The sequence below is a fragment of the Schistocerca cancellata genome, chromosome 4 (assembly GCF_023864275.1).
Source record: "Schistocerca cancellata isolate TAMUIC-IGC-003103 chromosome 4, iqSchCanc2.1, whole genome shotgun sequence".
Classification (NCBI taxonomy): domain Eukaryota; kingdom Metazoa; phylum Arthropoda; class Insecta; order Orthoptera; family Acrididae; genus Schistocerca; species Schistocerca cancellata.
In genome coordinates this window covers 26,544,118-26,565,231 of record NC_064629.1, presented here as the reverse complement: position 1 = coordinate 26,565,231, position 21,114 = coordinate 26,544,118, and the positions used below count along the sequence as shown (strand labels likewise).

The 21,114-nt window shown below is 42.7% G+C and overlaps 1 protein-coding gene across 6 annotated transcripts in view; it reads right to left on the bottom strand.

The window, feature by feature from the left end:
* LOC126183339 (polyhomeotic-proximal chromatin protein) overlaps positions 1 to 21,114 on the bottom strand; it is a 297,294-nt gene that overhangs the window by 167,061 nt on the left and 109,119 nt on the right. For 3 of the 6 annotated variants that reach the window (XM_049925210.1, XM_049925209.1, XM_049925206.1), the window contains exon 2: positions 181 to 277. The gene's annotated coding sequence lies outside the window, so the exon portion shown is untranslated. Of the gene's footprint in view, positions 1 to 180; positions 278 to 718; positions 962 to 21,114 lie in introns of those variants that run through there. The other 3 variants (XM_049925208.1, XM_049925207.1, XM_049925205.1) reach the window with 2 other exon arrangements.

Here is a 21,114-nt window from a genome sequence, read left to right as displayed (position 1 = left end):
CGTTGCTAGAGTTACTATCTAGATCTATTATACAACAAATCACCTTTCTTAATGTGCTGCACAAATATACATACAGAACGTGGTACCTGCTTTTTAACTCACGTGCAACAGTTGAACATAAAAAGGACATTCTGCTAGTGCCTCGTAATGGGGCACGTAAAATACGAAATTTACACTTACCACAAATACTGAACGTAGATGGGCGACCGGATGGATGACCTCTAAATCGAAGCAATTCGGGAGCGTTGCTTACTAGTGTGTTGTGACACGCCCTCCTCTGTAACAAACAAGCATGGACCATATATTAAGGGCAAGTTTGGAACGGAAAGAACATTTTTTACAAAGTTGCAAAAGCTAACAAAACAATGTGGACATCTTGAATCTCTGGAGTACTCAGCATTTTTATTTTATTCTGGCATCATGATTACATTTTTAATCCATCGACAAATATAGTTTTGTGCTGTTCACCTATCAATGACAAATTACACATTTATAATGTCAATATTTATATGTATTACTTCATTAAAATATCTCTATGTAACTGCCCGTTCTCCAAAGACAGAGATGTCTCTCTCTAAGGCGCATCGAAGTGAACCTGTAGCGGCGAAAGGCTTTGAAGATCATTTTTCTGAATGGACAGATCACTATTAACGAACTGCCTGTCGATTGCCTTTTATGAAAACTATATCGTTTGAGATGTACGTGATCATTAACTTACCGAAAAACAGCAGCTTGTAAATACGCTAGAGCTGGGTCCAAGGCGTCACACTTAAAAAAAGAACACACCACACATTCTTCTAATGTACGGCAAATACCCAACCGGAGGTGCACGGAGTATCCATACGGCGAGACACACGGACTTTCCAGAGGAACACGGGCCGGCAAACTCTTCATAACACACAGCTACGTGCTGTCAGCAGCGCTACAACTGCGCAACTGGCTTTCGGAAAGCGCCGGGCACCGCGACGCCTCCCTGCGGAGGCAAGAGCAACTAAGCACCGCGCTGTTGTGGTCAACCTCCCCTTCTTACGTGGCATTTAGTCCCATTAGAAGCTTCCTCCACCACACTGCTAGTAGCCAGATACTTGTGTCCTGCTCACTTACAGTGTTGCACTGTATCCGCTGCGGTGTCAGGCGGTCGGTTGGCAGCACTTGTTGCATCATAATCACTCAGTCACTGGCTAAATATTGTACAGGACACTGTGGCCTCACAACGCGTTTTGTTGCGAACGTTTAGGTCATCTTTCAATCCACCCACATCAACGAAATTCGCGCCTTACCCGTGGCTCTTCTGTAATAACCTGTACTTGCTCAGCTGAAGAGAATTTCGAAGCTGAACGTAAATTACAAAAGATTACAGTGCGCTGTTAACAAAGAAGGTGATTAAACAAATAACATAAAATTCTGGTAGCCGCTTAGACTACATATGTTTTAAATCAGTTATAGCTGAAGTCAGTCATCTTTATTTCCAGTCATGGTGTTAAAAATTACGCACAATGGGTTATTGAATTTGAACTAATCTTTGCTAGCAGTGTCAACTTGGGAAGTAGTTTGGATGTGGGTTTGCGTCATGGAAATACATTTTTGAAAACGTATGCTCTACTTATTAACTTATTTTATTGCAAGTTTTGACATGACCGTTCTAATCATTTGGCAGCACCACCAGGCTGACGTGAACAGACATCCTACATTTCCATGCAGCTGCAAGAAAATGCCATTTCCATTTAAGTTCTGTTTCATTTAACGTGCAGCTACTGTAGCACGTCGGAACACAAATGCGCCAATTGTTTGCTACTCAAAATGTGCACTTGTGTCTTTTACGGCTACGTCAGCTTTTTTTGTGTTGTAAATTTCTGCTTTCTTCTCAAAAATAATAGGAGCAGCCAAATCGCACTTCATATTTGACTTTGGCCGATGGTCACAGATCAAATGTCTCATAGGCGCACTAACCAATAATGTAAAGTTCACTCCAGAATATCGCTTGCTGTTCCTTGGACATTTCCTAATTGAACCAGAAGTCCAGTGAACCCTGGGGCAGACCACTCGATAGGGGCCCGCATCTCGTGGTCGTGCGGTAGCGTTCTCGCTTCCCACGCCCGGGTTCCCGGGTTCGATTCCCGGCGGGGTCAGGGATTTTCTCTGCCTCGTGATGGCTGGGTGTTGTGTGCTGTCCTTAGGTTAGTTAGGTTTAAGTAGTTCTAAGTTCTAGGGGACTGATGACCATAGATGTTAAGTCCCATAGTGCTCAGAGCCATTTGAACCACTCGATAGGGAGGGATCCAGGGCTTCATGGCCCTCACTCACCCAGAAGAACATAAACTGCGGATTTTATATTTTTACATATATCAATTTGGAAACTTTTTGTTAACTTTCGGAGAATAGCGTAGAATGAAAAGTGTGTCAAAAATGGCAAGGAATTTTAGTAAACTACTACAGGGCACTTTTCCGTGCTTGTTTGAGTGTTTTGCAGTAGAAACCATTCCTACCAAGCAGAGGCAACTATTGCCAGTAATTCTTCCGACACGTTTCGCCAGTGCACAATTTGTGCCAGAAAACCACAGGAAGTATGTCACACCTTGTAGTAAAGAGAATATGATGTCGCCGGTGCAATAAGGAGTCTGAGGCACGGTAAGGAGCAAATGCTCTCAAAAGATAATTATAGCAGACAACGCAGAAAACAGAAACTTCAGCTTCAGTCCTGAGTCGATGAAAGAGTTTACGTCCAGATCATCCTTTATCTACATTTCGAGAACATCCTAAATTATGCAAAACTGTAGTACGCCCACTCTTTAACTGAGGATTTTTCACAGGCATTCCGTCTTGTGGGAAAATCTACGAGGTATAGGAATAGGGCAAATCTAAATCTGGAGCAAAACCTCCAGTTCCTAGTGAGTATGTAAATGAGGACCTCACCACGACCACATCTCAACCTGACCAACACACAAGGACGCAAACCACAGATTCCCTTAAAGTATCAGTGGCTGGTACAAACGGATTTTTTTTTTCTGCAGCCGGTAAGTCTTTTAACACAGTCATGAAATCAACTGCAGGAAATCGTTCGGCAGCCGCAGGACACGGCAGTATTACAATATAAATGATTAGTTTCGTCGTTGTTCCACTACTGCCCACAACAACGTATATTTTTAACCTTTCACTGACCTCCAGCGTCTTTTCAATAGTCTGGAAGCAGGGAATCATAAAACCTGTACCTAAAAAGGAATATACCAAAGAACCTTCTGACTAACACCCCATTTGCATTCTACCAACATTATCTAAGGCTTTAGAATACATATTACTTAACGTCAAATAACTTTCTGGATGAATACCATTCTGGTTTCCAGAAAAATCGCATCACAAGGACTGCTCTTATAAAAATGACTGACGAGCTGAAACAAGCTATGTGCAAACAAGAGGCAACTACCATGTGCTTTTTGATTTGAGTAAATCTTTCAGCGCTGCTCATTCTCATATTGTACTTACTAAAATCAAAAGTCAAAACTTTTCTTCAAGTGCTGTATAATGGTTCCACTCAAACCTTAGATTCCGTCAACAGCGTTTAATCATGTGAACAGAGAGGTTACAATGGAGGAATGTAGTATAAGGGGCCCGCAATGATCAGTACTGGGCCCATTACTTTTCTCACTATACGTCAATGATATGTCGAGTATTATCTCCCATTGCAAATATTTATACGCTGACGACTTTCAGTTATCTCTAATTGCAAGCCCAACAAATCTTCGCACAGCCATCCAGCACGTAAATTCCGACTCACTCGCTTTATAGAATGGGCGCAGAACATAGGTTTGAAACTTTCTGCATCTAAATCGAAAATCTTAGTCGCTCACAAAATACGTATTACCCCTCAGTTCAGAGATACTCTTCCATCCTTAATCACAAACAGCACAGATATAACCTTTTCTTCTTCTGCAAAGAATTTGGAGATAATTCTGGATCATCGCTGAGACTGTACTGAACACACAGCTGCAGTCTGCAAGGTGGAATCAGCATCACTTCGTTCACTGCGGAAATACAAAATAGAATTTCCTCTCGAGCTTAAAAAGAAAATCGTAGAGTCACTAATACCATCCACCCTTCATCATGGTGATAGCATTTCTTCTATCGTCTTATCTATCATTGCGCTCCTTCCTATTTGTCTTCAATCTTTACATTAATATCTGAACTACACAGCAGAAGTACTCATTCTCAGCCAAGTAAAATCATCTCCGTGCACTGCACGGCACTGCCATGTTCTTTGAATCATTTTCTGTGCCAGGAACCCAACTTTAGAACAATCTTTCTCAAAATATTTGAGCAATTAAAATACTTTCAAACTTCAAAAGACAGTTAACGGCCTAGCTTGTAACACAATAGTTATCTCTTCCAGAAACTTGCCAGCAGATCATTCTCATCAACCCTCCCTCCGCCACCGCTTTTCCCTCCCCTTGTCTACACAGTTTTCTTCTTTCCTAGCAGCCATCGTCACTTTCATTTCAATCTTCTCCTGTTTCATTATCTCTTCCACTTCTTCTAATACCAAATAAGGCTTCGAATGTGATAAGCTAATCAACATCCTTCTTAACGCCTCCATTATTGATTTATTTATTTATTATTATTATAATCGCCAATTATTACTTTTTATTAACAATGAAAATTGTTAGTATTGAATTCATTATGTAATTACTAATCACTATCATTTTTATTTCCTCCGGCATTTCATCGTCATTGTCAGTGTTATTATTGTTATACCCTATTACTGTTTTTTATTGATTATGCACATTATTATTATTGTGATTGTTATGTAATATTTTGTTGTTATATGTTGTTCCTGGTCAGATGTAAGAGACGGCCTGAAGGCCCTAATTTGGTCAGGCTAAATAAGCAATAAATAAATAAGTAAAGAAATAAATATCGTAAGTTTCATCATAAACGTACGAATATTCCAATACGGTCTTCGTAACGTCTGAGACTACACTTTATGTGACGGAGACTTAAAGAGAAAGATGAAAGTGACAGTATTATACACTGACGAAAAAAAAAAAAAAAATCGCAGCACCGAGGAGGAGTTGTGCGACAAACATGATGTCTATTCAAATTTCGCTAGTAGCGCCACTAATAACCTACAAATAAGGTTTGCTTTAAATACACGCTGCAACGGTCGTGAGCAATAGTTACCTCTGAGATTGGACGTGGTGAACTGACGTTAGTCAAGAATGCCACCATTATCAACACCTCATTGAGTGTGAACGAGGTCGTTTAATATGGCTATGAGAAGCTGGATGTCCCTTCTGTGATGCTGCAGAATGACTTGGCAGTAATGCAGCCGGTGTACACGATTGCTGTAAGTGATGGCTAGCAGTGGTGGTACAGACGCAAGAAGACCAGACGCCATACGGGCACACGGTACTACCATCGTGTTCAGCGTGTGGCTCTGGCGCATCGTACTCCATCTGCAACAGCTGTTTCAGCAGCAGTTGGCACCACAGTGACACAACGAACTGTTGCAAATCGGTTACTTCACAGACAGCTCCGAGCCGGACGCCCTGTAGTGTGCATTCCACTGAACCCAAACGACGCCAGTGGTGTCAAGCGTGATGCCTTTGGAAGGCAGGGTGAGGTCTGTTGTGTTTTCTGATGAAAAATGGTTCTGCCTCGGTGTCAGTGATGGACGTGTGTTGATTAGCAGGAGGCAAGTTGAGCGCCTGCAGCCATCCTGTCTGCGTGTTAGACACAATGGAGTTATGCTCTGGGGTACGATTTCGTATGACAGCAGGAGCTTTCTCGTAGTTATCCCACACACGCTGACTGCAAAATTGTACGTCTGTCTGGTGATTCGACCTGTTGTGCTGCCATTCGTGAATAACATTCCAGAGGCGTTTTTCAATAGGATAACGCTCACCCACATACTACTGTTATAACTCGGCATCCTTTTGCAATGTGCAGACATGTTGCCTTGCCCTGCTCGATCACCTTTTTTGCCTCCAGTCGAGCACATATTGGACATCATCGAACGAACTCCATCGTCATCCACAAACAGCATTAATCGTTGCTGTATTGGCCGACCAAGTTCGACAAGTGTGGAACTTCATCCTACAAACTGACATCCGGACCTGTACAACACTATGCATGTACGTCTGCATGCTCGCATTCAATATTCTGGCGTTTACACCGGTTGGTTTATCTCGCGCTTCATTAACCTGTGATCTTGCAGTGTTAATCATTTAAATGTGTTACTTAGACAGATGTAGTCCCGACGTTTCATTACTCTACATTAATTATTTTTTGAAGCTCCTATTTTTTCCGTCAACGTGTATCATGCGAGGCACTGCTGCTGATGTCCCGTCTTTGTTCTCTTGCCAAATCCACATCAGTCCTGTGTTTGATATTTTCTTTTCGAACCTCTCTCCTGTGTTCTGTAAAGTAATATCACTGGAGAAAGAAAGGAGTGGTAGAATTTAACGTCCCGTCGACATCGACATAATGAAAGGGGATATCACTAGACTTCAAAACGAAAGGGAGTATGCATGATCCCTTGAAAACATCTCGGTACTCGTCTTGAGTGGTTTACAGAAGTCCCAGAGAAACTAAATTTCCAAGGGAAGACTGAATTTGAACCCGCTTCTGCTGAACACGAGCTCAGGCTCGTTACTCGTACGCCACCGTGCGCGATTCCTACCACTGCATCGTTTGATGATGCCTTTTGTCGTCGTTATGTTCTAATGCTGTAGTCATTTTGACTGTGTGACTTTTCTCAACATCAATGTAGCCTTCGTTTCATACTCAACCTTTTGGTCATTGAGATGTTCTATAGGAATTAAAAGTACTTTGTGCTATATTTATGTGGTTACTTTCGATATCTTCGGACAAATGAATAATAAAGAAATAAATTACTCTAAAAAGAGAAAGCGGAACACATCGTTTTACGCATCGTGTTTCATGCATTTGCACTGTTAATGTCTGGTTAGGGCAAAGCTTCGAAATCATAATTTCAACTGAATTTGCTCAACAGACACTGCGAGTAAGTACATCAACCCAACTTGGTCTAAGGCCTCTACAAGTTTTTTTACCATAAATTCATACTGAAGATGGAGCAAGAAACAATTGTTGTTGATCATGATTTTATCGCCATAATATTCTGTATTACCGTCGCTGCTGCATCATAAAAATGGCTCATACTTTATAAACATCAGTGAGAGTGTGAATTATATTTTATTTGAGGACAGTAACAGATCTGCGCTCCGCCGCAAATTATGAATTTCATCGTACACTGGGCCTGGGCGGTTTGCCAGCCGCGGGAAAGACATTATATTCTTCAACACCTCCTTATCAAAAAAACCTCCAAGCTGAAGCAGACATAGTGGCACATTCCTGTGTCGTCACGTTTAGCGCAGTAGTCCAAAATCGAAAAATACTTGGAACGAGACAGAAAATTGCCAAGAAGAATAGTAACGAAAGAACACTTAGGCATCCCTACATCGCCGTTGTAGCTACTTGCATACCGGTGGGGAAGTATAGCGAGTCTTGCGTGGTGTCCAAGCATCTGGACACTTACTATTATATGTCTAAAAGATTGTACAGTTCTGTTCGTCTAAAAGTGGTGGTGATGATGATAATAATGATGATAATAGACAACAATCGTAAGAGTCGTTCGTTCCAATAAGGTAAAGCACGTAATGAAGACGTAGCAAGTTGGGTGAGGAGAGCGCGCGCAGGCCGAGGCGGGTGTGCACACTGTTGACAGTGTGCCAAGCCTCTCGGAAATAGCGCAGAAACACTGACGTCACGAAGTCGAGCCCAGCCGCCTTCGTGCGAGGCTATTGATCCTCGGCCAGACTGCGCTATCACCACATGCAGTGCATCCACTGTGCCTTTCGAAAATTACTTTTGCAATTGTAAGAGATGTTTCCCCAGCATAGTGGCAGATTCGACGGAAGCTATGAGTTAAGTCAGTAATTCTCCGCAAAGTACCAGATGAAAACATTACTACGTCTAACTCCTTTCCTTTGACGGGGACGTTTCCGTCATCAACACTCACGATTCACTTCCTCAGTATCTTAACAATCAGATAGGCACAGTTTCATTGGAAAGAGTTTTTAAAATTATTTTCCAGTTCCTACATTAAAGGATGAAATTTGAGTTTTTACACGATCGTATGTTGATAGATGTGTCTCTCTAGAGACGCAGCTCAGATCCGTAGCCCAAAGTACACTGGCTGACACAAAAGGAGACTGGTCGCATGATGATATAGTGAACACCATCAACGGGCATGTAAATATTAGAACTGTAATTCTCTGTGACAGGTAGAACCGCCAGCACAGTGTGTAAGTGTCGTTCGTGTTTAGTGGTGGTAATAGGACGCGGTGATTCCTTAGAAGACGCGTGGCCTTTGAGATAGTCTTGTAGGTTTTCATTAGCTAATATTTATCAAACTGCAAGAGGCATTTTGCGGAATTTGTGTAATTTCCAAGGAAACTCACAAGGAGGTAGTCTCATTTCTTCCCCCTATTAAACTAATTTACAATATTTACAAGACTGACAATGAGTATCACGTGCATTAAACTAATTTTCAATATATACATAATTTCCAAGGTTGTGAAGTTTTCTTCTTCACTATAATTTATGTGCGTAGGCCACACGAGTCAGAAATTATTTTAAGTTACCGCCAATTTGGAGTCTTCTTAGAGCCTGTGCAGAAGTCTCGACAGCCTTAATTTCTTACTTCTTTCCCTATCGAATATTACATTAATCGGGAAAACGGGTGTCCGTGGTACTCTGCGTCTTCTTGAAGGTTTTTTATTTATAAGTAAACTTTCGGATGGACTTAAGATAATGTATTTATCCTTGGTTCGATTCTTAAAAGACGTCGATACTTTTTTGTGCGTTAGCGCCTTCCACTGCTATTATACATATCTCTCGGTATATGCTCGTTATCGAGCCACTGGTCCAGAAAACGGTCGTACAACTCCTGTAGTTTTTGGCTATCAGGGGTGCTGTCCTGAGTAGTCAACCAACATTTCCAGGAGATGATGTCCTCGAGCTGAAAACATTCTTATGTGATGGTGTATTTCTTCGTTTTCCTTTTAGCAGGAACAAGGCAGCAACACTACTTATTCCCAAAGACATCGATTAAAATAATTGATGGCCATAATCTATGTTTCAGAAAACAGACTTCTAGCTGATTAGGTGATAGCAGTTCCTAAGTCCATCGTGAGAGACATTCAGGCACGCCGGTTTTAACACCTTAAAAAAAGTTCTTATATATTTCGCTTTTTGTTCTGTAGCAAAGCGTGGAAGATGGCATAGTATTTCTTTCCTCCTAACAACTTATCAGATCGGTTCAAATGGCTCTGAGCACTATGGGACTCAACATCTTAGGTCATAAGTCCCCTAGAACTTAGAACTACTTAAACCTAACTAACCTAAGGACATCACACACACCCATGCCCGAGGCAGGATTCGAACCTGCGACCGTAGCAGTCCCGCGGTTCCGGACTGCAGCGCCAGAACCGCTAGACCACCGCGGCCGGCCTTATCAGATCGGCATAAATGTAAACAACTGTCTACACTGCCTCCTCGAACTCTCGAACATTCCGTTCATAAAGAACGATTCCCAGCTCGATAAACACGATTTTCCCTTTTTCTCATTCGGCGCCCTCTCGCCAATTGCAAATAAAAATTGCCGCTATCATTCGTCAGTAAATTATTTTCTCGAAAGAATATTCCTCCAGAATCAGTCAGCTGTTGCGTATACAGGGTGTTACAAAAAGGTACGGCCAAACTTTCAGGAAACATTCCTCACACACAAAGAAAGAAAATATGTTATGTGGACATGTGACCGGGAACGCTTACTTTCCATGTTAGAGCTCATTTTATTACTTCTCTTCAAATCACATTAATCATGGAATGGAAACACACAGCAACAGAACGTACCAGTGTGACTTCAAACACTTTGTTACAGGAAATGTTCAAAATGTCCTCCGTTAGCGAGGATACATGCATCCGCCCTCATTCGCATGGAATCACTGATGCGGTGATGCAGCCCTGGAGAATGGCGTATTGTATCACAGCCGTCCACAATACGAGCACGAAGAGTCTCTACATTTGGTACCGGGGTTGCGTAGACAAGAGCTTTCAAATACCCCCATAAATGAAAGTCAAGAGGGTTGAGGTCAGGAGAGCGTGGAGGCCATGGAATTGGTCCGCCTATACCAATCCATCGGTCACTGAATCTGTTGTTGAGAAGCGTACGAACACTTCCACTGAAATGTGCAGGAGCTCCATCGTGCATGAACCACATGTTGTGTCGTACTTGTAAAGGCACATGTTCTAGCAGCACAGGTAGAGTATCCCGTATGAAATCATGATAACGTGCTCCATTGAGCATAGGTGGAAGAACATGGGGCCCAGTCAAGACATCACCAACAATGCCTGCCCAAACGTTCACAGAAAATCTGTCGCATGTCAACACAAACACCGAAGTCAACATTACCTTCCTTCAATTGGGCCAACTGGAGATGAATCGAGGAAGTACAGTACATACTGACGAAACTAAAATGAGCTGTAATATGAAAAGTAAGCGTTTCCGGACAGATGTCCACATATTTTCTTTCTTTATGTGTGAGGAATGTTTCCTGAAAGTTTGGCCGTACCTTTTTGTAACACCCTGTATATTTCCCTAATGCCATGCAGCGAATGTTCGCACTTGAATGTGACGTTAACGATGCTAATAAATCGAAGCCTCGAGTGAAGGGCTACCCTACATCTTCTACGTAATTTTACGCAATTGTACTATCTGTTTCTTTTGTTCGCTTTTTTCGCTTACAAAATGTTTTCGCTCATCAGGTTACGTTCGCCTAAAACGGTGCTATTTTTATTGGGTAGTCTTCCTTTGGATTCGTTCTCTATAACTTTTATGTAACACCAAAAAGTTACATCTTATTTGTCGGTATAGTCCACTATTATCGATGCCCATCGAACGTCAATAAAGGTTTCCCTTCGGGGGTCTCGACGAACTCAATCTTCACAACATTTAGAAGACGGAACAATACTCGAGATCAATTGCAGTACTTAACTCTGGGAGAATGCCACGCACCACAGCCCACTTTCAACGAACCTGTGCAACCTAGTGCAGGAAGTGGCCTTTCCCAGTAGTACAGTCCAGCAGAGCGGGACATGCCGTTGCATCCTACTTCTGAAACAGCCGGTTCCGAGATCCACTACCTTAAATGTCCCGGGCTCCGCGTGTCACCAACACGGCAGGATCGCTGTATTCTGCACCGAGCGCATTGTAAAATTTCGTTTGCCATACGAGAACAAGTAGTGGTCTCCCGGCAACATTGTGCGTAATCCTGCGCCATCGGTCGGAGACTAACAGCAGCCACATTAGGGAATTACCGTCCCGTGCATAGGCTGCCGTTAAACGAGTGATGCCACGACTCTCGTGTTAAAAAAAGTGCCACCACCATACTGTAACATCGGAGCTAACACGAGAGGACGTCGGATGTCGGCGTGACGGACCGTTGTGCCGTCACGCGAGTGGCTGATCAATGACGTCGCATTACGTTCGGCGTTGAATCGCGGTTCTACAGTGCTCCAGATAAGCGTCAACGCCGAGTACGGCGGCGGCTGCGCGCGTCACGCTGTGGGTAGTCTTCGGGTACTACTTGAGGTCACGGCTGGTAGTGCCTGAGGGAACTGTGACGGCACAACAGTACATCACGGACATCCGACGTTCACTTGTGTTACCTCTGATGCGACAGCATCGTGGTGTCTTTTTTTTAACACGAGAATGGTCGTGCACCCGTGCACCGTGTCTCTACGAACTGTCTGCGTGATGTTGAGGTATTCCCGTGTCCAAGATCTCTCCCCAACGGAGCACGTGTGGCACCAACTCGACATCAACTCCGTCCCAGTTGTGGGCCAGCTTGCCTCGGGAAGGAATACGACGGCTTCGTGACATCATTCCTAATCGAATCGACGCAGAGGTAGTTCTACGACTTACTGGTAAGTGGGCTTATACTGCTAAATTCTTTGTAAATTTCACTCGACATCGTAGTCACTGAAATAACATTACATATTCTCTCAGCACGTCAAGTTTCATTTTGTTTCCTCCTTCCCTTCTAGTTGCTTCACTTTTACGGCAGGAGAGAGAGAGAGAAAGAGAGAGAGAGAGAAAGAGAAAGAGAGAGAGAGAGAGAGAGAGAGAGAGAGAGAGAGAGAGAAAGAGAAAGAGAAACTTTACACAACTTTAGTCGGCCATTAAAACAACATAATGTGCAAGAAATCCTTGGGTAACAGAAGAAATATTGAATTTAATTGATGAAAGGAGAAAATATAAAAATGCAGTAAATGAAGCAGGCAAAAGGGAATACAAACGTCTCAAAAATGAGATCGACAGGAAGTGCAAAATGGCTAAGCAGGGATGGCTAGAGGACAAATGTAAGGATGTAGAGGCTTATCTCTCTAGGGGTAAGACAGATACTGCCTACAGGAAAATTAAAGAGACCTTTGGAGAAAAGAGAACCACTTACATGAATATCAAGAGCTCAGATGGAAACCCAGTTCTAAGCAAAGAAGGGAAAGCAGAAAGGTCGAAGGAGTATATAGAGGGTCTATACAAGGGCGATGCACTTGAGGACAATATTATGGAAATGGAAGTGGATGTAGATGAAGATGAAATGGGAGATACGATACTGCGTGAAGAGTCTGACAGAGCACTGAAAGCCCTGAGTCGAAACAAGGCCCCCGGAGTAGACAACATTCCATTGGAACTACTGACGGCCTTGGGAGAGCCAATCCTGACAAAACTCTACCATCTGGTGAGCAAGATGTATGAAACAGGTGAAATACCCTCAGACTTCAAGAAAAATATAATAACTCCAATCCCAAAGAAAGCAGGTGTTGACAGATGTGAAAATTACCGAACAATCAGTTTAATAAGTCACAGCTGGAAAATACTAACGCGAATTCTTTACAGACGAATGGAAAAACTAGTAGAAGCCGACCTCGGGGAAGATCAGTTTGGATTCCGTAGAAATACTGGAACACGTGAGGCAATACTGACCTTACGACTTATCTTAGAAGAAAGATTAAGGAAAGGCAAACCTACGTTTCTAGCATTTGTAGACTTAGAGAAAGCTTTTGACAATGTTGACTGGAATACTCTCTTTCAAATTCTAAACGTGGCAGGGGTAAAATACAGGGAGCGAAAGGCTATTTACAATTTGTACAGAAACCAGATGGCAGTTGTAAGAGTCAAGGGACATGAAAGGGAAGCAGTGGTTGGGAAGGGAGTGGGACAGGGTTGTAGCCTCTCCCCAATGTTATTCAATCTGTATATTGAGCAAGCAGTAAAGGAAACAAAAGAAAAATTCGGAGTAGGTATTAAAATCCATGGAGAAGAAATAAAAACCTTGAGGTTCGCCGATGACATTGTAATTCTGTCAAAAACAGCAAAGGACTTGGAAGAGCAGTTGAATGGAATGGACAGTGTCTTGAAAGGAGGATATAAGATGAACATCAACAAAAGCAAAACGAGGATAATGGAATGTAGTCGAATTAAGTCGGGTGATGCTGAGGGAATTAGATTAGGAAATGAGACACTTAAAGTAGTAAAGGAGTTTTGCTACTTGGGGAGCAAAATAACTGATGATGGTCGAAGTAGAGAGGATATAAAATGTAGACTGGTAATGGCAAGGAAAGCGTTTCTGAAGAAGAGAAATTTGTTAACATCGAGTATAGATTTAAGTGTCAGGAAGTCATTTCTGAAAGTATTTGTATGGAGTGTAGCTATGTATGGAAGTGAAACGTGGACGGTAAATAGTTTGGACAAGAAGAGAATAGAAGCTTTCGAAATGTGGTGCTACAGAAGAATGATGAAGATTAGATGGGTAGATCACATAACTAATGAGGAGGTATTGAATAGGATTGGGGAGAAGAGAAGTTTGTGGCACAACTTGACCAGAAGAAGGGATCGGTTGGTAGGACATGTTCTGAGGCATCAAGGGATCGCCAATTTAGTATTAGAGGGCAGCGTGGAGGTAAAAATCGTAGGGGGAGACCAAGAGATGAATACACTAAGCAGATTCAGAAGGATGTAGGTTGCAGTAGGTACTGGGAGATGAAGAAGCTTGCACAGGATAGAGTAGCATGGAGAGCTGCATCAAACCAGTCTCAGGACTGAAGACCACAACAACAACAATGTGCAAGTAGTAAAGTGCACTGCTCTGGCAATTCCGAGAAAACTGCGAGAGAAGTTTTACGCTTCTGTTATGCAATTGATGTATCTGTGCGTAGGTGCCGGACGTTAGAGTTCGGGGTGATCGAGTGGTTAGCATTCGAGTGTTGTAAGGCGAACGTGTATGAAGCGACGGTTCGACTCCCGCTCACCCTTAATTTTTAATCTATATTTTTTATCATCGGTCCTATTATTTAATTTATATAACATAACAGAGGTAATATAATTTAAAAAAAACGCTTGTATTTGCACGACGTTTTCGTGAATTTCGTGTTATTGGAGTACTTACTAATTTTAATTAAATTTAATTTTTAGAACAAATAACCATCGACAAATAAATGAAGAAACGCACGGTGTTTTCCTGAAAATTTATGCCCGTCTCGATTTGCGAAATCCCTTATACGAGCAATCTGGTAAGGTGCCCGGAACTATTTTGCACCTCGACGCTTCGAGCTGCAGACACAGAGACAGGTTAACGTGCGTAGCGGTGAGACCTTGCTAACGTATTAAAAACGAATAGTCTAGGTGCGAATTTTTTGAGGATCGCTCAATTTACACTTGTGCTACAACAATGAAGGTTTGAGCGGGAGTCGAACCGTCGCCTCAGATACGTCTGTCGTACGAAGCTCGAACGCTAACTATTTGACCACCATGAACTCGTATTACGTGAGCCACCTACGCACTAATACATCAGTTATATATTGGACGCGTAAAACTTCTCTTGCGATTTTCTCGGAAGTGCCAGAGTAAAGCACTTTACTACTTGCACAATATACAGTATTGTAATGGCCTACTAAAGGTGCACAGTGTTTGAAGTAAATCCGTGATCCCAATGTCGTGGTCTCCCCGTCTCTCTCTCTCTCTCTCTCTCTCTCTCTCTCTCTCTCTCTCTCTCTCTGTGTGTGTGTGTGTGTGTGTGTGTGTGTGTGAGAGAGGGAGAGAGAGAGAGAGAGAGAGAGAGAGAGAGAGAGAGAGAGAGATAGATAGATAGATAGATAGAGAGAGAGAGAGAGAGAGAGAGAGAGAGAGGTGCGGAAAGCATTTCTGTCATTACGACTAACCGTATTGTGGTCCGGCTACTGTGCGTGCCTGAATTGCGGGTTGCAACCGTGCAGACATCTCTGCTACGTTGGTCGCGCTTTCGCCGTCGACCTTTTGTCACGGACACGAACTGCATGGAGGTGCCACTCGACATGGATATTATTTGCGTTAGAACACAAAACTTGCTTCTGGGCCATAGTCGTGCCATTCTACACCAGATTCATAGAATACTTGTCAGGTTTAGGTGAACTCCACACGGCCTAATGGTCGTCATCTGAAAAGCTAAGTTTTATGATTATCTAACTATATTAATTTAAATAGTGTTTTAAAATTTGAGTTCTAATGTTTTTAATTTAAAGGGTGTCTATTTATGAACACGAAGGAAAAAACAAAATAAAATAAAATTTGAAGGCAACATTCCCCACACTAACACCACATGTCGGCCAGAACTTACATCTTCGTACATTTTTTGGACCGAGCTGCTAGTTCACGGCCCTCTTGGGCGTAGTTTCTTAATACTGACGTTGAACCTTATGACGCAAGGTCTAAGTTTTGGTGACTGAACTTTTTAGAAGTATTAATTTACTTTTCAGTTTGTATCTTTTATAGCGTGTTGTATAACAAGCGCCTGTCGCTCTTTATGTTCCTTTAATCTTAGTTTCAAATAACTGTTGATGGCAGTAGCCGAAACGGCGTAATAAGGAAAGAAATTCAATAACGGATCTAGACGGTTTTATTTACAAAATATTCTTATTACCGCAGATTCACACAGGAAATATATATCCTTCATTAACGTATTTAGTGTTTTAACCCTCGCAATACGAAAGAGGAGGGGGGACTTTATGCCCACCATTTGAAAATATTGTAATTTAGTTATTTTACATTTTAAAAGTTTAAAAAAATATTGTTTATGAATTCTTCTGAAAGTTTCGTAAGCGTTTTACATTTTTTCAGTTAAAAAATTTCTCTCTTAATACTGATATCACTTTCCACAATGAATGTCATTTCAGTACTCTTAGTTTCAGGACCTTGCTTACACATTACTATCTCTTTAAAAAGTAAGTTGCAAGTAAAAGTCAACAACAATTAACTAAATTTGTATTTTAAAAATTTTTTGTTGTTGTCATAAAATACCCCCTAGCTTGGTAGCACAAATTAGTGAAAATGCGTAGGTATTGTTAAGAGAGTTGTAAAACATATTTTTAGGTTCAGGACGCTACTTACATATCAGCATATTAAAAAATATGTTGTTAATATAAGACGACAACGGTTAACGAACTTTCTTTTTTAACTTATTTTACTGTGAGCGTGAAGTAACCCCCCCTCCCTCCTTGCCACCCCCCCCCCCTCTCCCCACCGGTAATGCGAGTTATGGAAAATACGTTGGTATTGCTAGGGTTAAGAGTTTGTTGTGTTACTTTTTCATTAACAGCTTTTTTAAGCTAAGACAATCATTTTAAATTGACTGCCTTCTCGTACTGATGGGTGGGTTAATGTAAGTGTGAGGCGGAGGACGTGAGATTTTATGATAGTTGTCATGATGTCAATGCGTGCACTTCAGATCATGACTCACATGAATCTCACAATATTTTAAAAAGACTGCGATAACTCAACCAATGAGCGCCCCATTCAGACCTGAACCCCTCTTTGATCGACAGCGCACTTCACTTGTCCCCAGTATTTTGTGCCATAATATAGCACGAGTTTCTAAAACGCACATTACGTGTGAGATTATTAACAACAAATAACAGAAATATTTATTTCCTTAACAGCAGCTCGTGTGTGTGGCCTTCGGCATTAACTCCAGAACTTCATGCTCGTGCAGAGCGTAGTAAACGTGAACAGAGATAAGCCTGAGGACATGAAACTTTTATCGCCGAGAAGACGACGCGATAGCGCAGCAAGACTTACGTATGCGATCGCAGTCCATATTGATCCAGGAGAGGGCCGCTGGCGCAATTTATTCTGTAAGTTGTGTGTGCACGAGGCACCGCCGCTTCAAAATGCGAACATCCATTGCCAGAAAGCCATAGCTGCGCTGTTTCTCAGTTTCGTGTCACGACTGGCCCGGGGCCGTTTTCCTCCAGAACACTGTAAATTCAGAGTTCGTAAAAAATCTTTCCTCTCTAGTATATGGACAAATGGTTCAAATGGCTCTGAGCACTATGGGACTTAACATCTGAGGTCATCAGTCCCCTAGAGCTTAGAACTACTTAAACCTAACTAACCAAAGGACATCACACACATCCATGGCCGAGGCAGTATTCTAACCTGCGACCGCAGCGGTTGGGCGGTTCCAGACTGAAGCGCCTAGAACCTCTTGGCCACAGCGGCCGGCTATGAACAAAGGTTAGGAATATTATCCCTCTCAGAGCAAAGAAGAATTTAAAAAAAATGTGCTTTCCCTACTAAAATCTCAGTTATTGCATATCGGCAGACCGAACAGTGTGTGTGATGTGGGGGGGGAGAGGAGCATCGAAGTCATCTGCTTACAGATGCGATATCATGCGAGATGGCGGTAACTGCAAATGAAACTCCCAATTTGTTATGAAATTCTGAACCGATTAATGTAACGTAAAGGAACTTTGTGAATCGAAACAGGTAGTATTAGAAGCTAAGCACTTTCATCCAAATAAATATTTGCTATCATGAAGTGAAAGTTTTATTAAAACCATCTCAGCCGATTCAGACTAGTGACGTAAGTGCATTTTCGTTGATTTGGAACTTTTTGGAAAATAAACTACCTAAAGACATTTGATAGTTGACTCGTCAATTCCTTGCCCGAAAAAAGGAAATATCCCAATTCTTACAACCTATAGTTGATTAGCAGAAGATATGGTACAGGAGAAAATTTATGATTGTGGAAACGGTAGTCTCTTCCGTGTGGAACTTGTCACTTTGTTTCTAAGAATTAAATACTACAACCACGTTGGTACCTCATTGCTAATGTGTAGCAGTCTCCAGACTGCATCGCTTTAACGCCACGATAAGTGTCTTGAGTACATATGAAACGATTTGCACTTGTGAGATCAAGCGTTGGTACCCCATTCTCACATGGAAAACCAGGGAGATTTAAAACGGATCTTAGGAGTATCAATTTTCATCTACATACAAATTAAATTTCCGTTATTTTCATTCCAATGCTCCAAATTCTTTCCATTGTTTGCAATGAAGTTAAACTGTGCTTTCTATGTCACGGTTTCTTCTTTTTTACCCCTATGACATTCCACCGCACAGGTAGAAAAATGTGTGGCCAAACATTGTGCGTCCGTAAGGGGACACAGGATCGCCGACAACGTAAGCTGATGAAGTCAGAGTGCATTGCTAATGGTCATCGGGTGACTGTTTCATTATTTCATGTCATTTCATTTACCTAACGAGCGTCTCGTGCTTAATTGGATGCTATCCTTCGTAATACTTCTCTTTACTTTTATTTTCATTAGCTATCGGATCCAAGATATTAAGTCCATGCTTAAGAGCATAAATATGTAAAATCATAAGCATTTAACACTTCAGCAAATAAAGCATATTGTGATCTGCGAGTGAAGCGCGTATCTCGCTACAACGCGCTGCATGCTGCTCTCACGTGATTTTAACATAAACCTAGAAATATTCTTTGATTGGTGCGCAGCTCACTAGTGAGCCATGAAACAGCTGTCCCCAGGCAGCGTTGAAAACTTCGTTTTGTGTCCCGTTCGTGTTGCAGGGGAAGATACTCTGCTTGTCAGTTGACGAGCAACAAAGACATAATGTTCTAGTTTTCGTTGACGTGAGAACTACAACATCAAAAGATATTACGAATATCAGTTGAGTGGTAGTTTCCGTTACTGCAGCAGCACTCCGATGAACACCACTATCATTTGTGAGTTGACACAGCTTCCCATAAGAAGCCACTTATTTTAAATTTCTTCTGTGCTCCTTAGCTTTAACTTCTAAATTTCGTAAGTGTTTGTGCATTTATAAGGCACAGTTCTGCGTTTCGTTACCCGTCTAGAGTATATTTTCGCTGTATTTAGTATAGACAGGACTGTGATTGCTGGGTACAGATGCGAGCTGCTGACTGTTCACTCACAGCTCGAGGCGGTGTTGGCTTCAGTGTCGCAGCTCGAGGCTGTTGCCAATGGCATCGCTGTGGGGGGCCAGACATGGGGATCCGTGGCGTGCCCAGTACGTCCCACGTGTCTCCTGATCGGTCCACCACTGTGGCCGCACCAGCTACTGCCCGGACTGAGGTCGACGCATCACTTGTGTTCGAGTGCGATGTCATTCCGAGGTGTGGCAGGCAGCGAAAGACTTTCTTGGGGGGTGACCAGAGGGTCTCCCCTGTTTGTCTGAAGAACAGGTTTTGGGCACTGTCTGTGGCTGACAAACATCCTGAGTCAGATGCAGTCACTCGCCCTGCTCCAGCGGAAGCCTCTCGGCCCGCGCAATCTTAGCGTTCACACGGGATGGGATTACTCGTAGTTGGTAGCTCCAATGTTAGGTGCGCAATGGGGCCCCTTAGGGATATGGGTGCCAAGAAGAGGAAGGAATCCAGTTTGCACCCTGTGTGGATACTGGGAGATCATTCCATATGTGGAACGAGTGCTTCAAATGGTTCAAATGACTCTAAGCACTATGGGACTTAACATTTGAGCTCATCAGTCCCCTAGACTTAGAACTACTTAAAGCTAACTAACCTAAGGACATCACACACATCCATGCACGTGGCATGATTCGAACCTGCGACTGTAGCAGCAGCACTCTTCCGGACTGAAGCGCGCTAGAACCGCTCGGCCACAGCGGCCGGCGAACGAGTGCTTCCAGATGCCATGAAAAACATAGGGTGCAGCCAATTGCAAGTAGTGGCTCATGTCAGTACCGACGATGTGTGTTCCTTCGAATCAGAAGAGATTCTCTCTGGTTTCAGGCAGCTAGCTAAAGTGTTAAAAGACTGCCAGTCTTGCTTGCACGGTGAAGGCAGAACTCAGCATTTGTATCATAGTCGACAGAACCAGTCCTCTGGTATAGAGCCGAGTGGAGGGTCTAAATCAAAGGCTTAGACTGTCGTTCAACCGTGTAAGTTGCAGATTCCTCGACTTGCGCCTTAGGGCAGTGAGTTTCCGGGTTCCGCTTAATAGGTCAGGGATCCACTACACACAGTTAACAGCTTCACGGGTAGCGGGGGCTGTGTGGAAGGGACTGGAGTGGTGTTTCGTTTTTACATTAGAGGGTCTCGGGAAACTTCAGACAGGGCGTGAGTCTAAAAGACTGCAGGGCAAACACAGGACGACGTAGCAACAATCGGTACTGTAGTTGTAAATTATCGTAGCTGTGTTTGGACAGAACCAGAGCTCCAAGCGCTGATACAAAGCACTGAATCTCAAGTAGCTGTATGTGTGGAAAGCTGACTAAAGCCGGAGATTAACTCAGCCGAAATTTTTACAAAGGATCTAACCGTGTCCAGAAAGGATAGATTAAACAGAGCTGGTAGTGGTGTGTTTCTTGCTATCAAAAGTAGTTTACCTCGTAATGAAATTGAATTAGATAGTTCCAGTGATTTAGTGTGGCTACAGGTTATACTTCACAACCGGAATAAATTAATAATTGGTTCCTTTCACCGACCCCGACTCAGACGAAAGAGTTTCTGAACGGTTCAAATAAAACGTGAGTCTCATTTCAAATTGGTACCCCACTCATATACACAGATGAGCCAAAAACATTATGACCACTTCTCACAGTAAGTGTGTATGTTGTGACTTGGCAAGACAGCCAAGCCACTAGGAGGAAGCCGAAAGGCACGCGTTTAAGCTCACGCAGGCTGGCGTGGGGTCTGGAACAGGTAAAGTAATTATACTAGC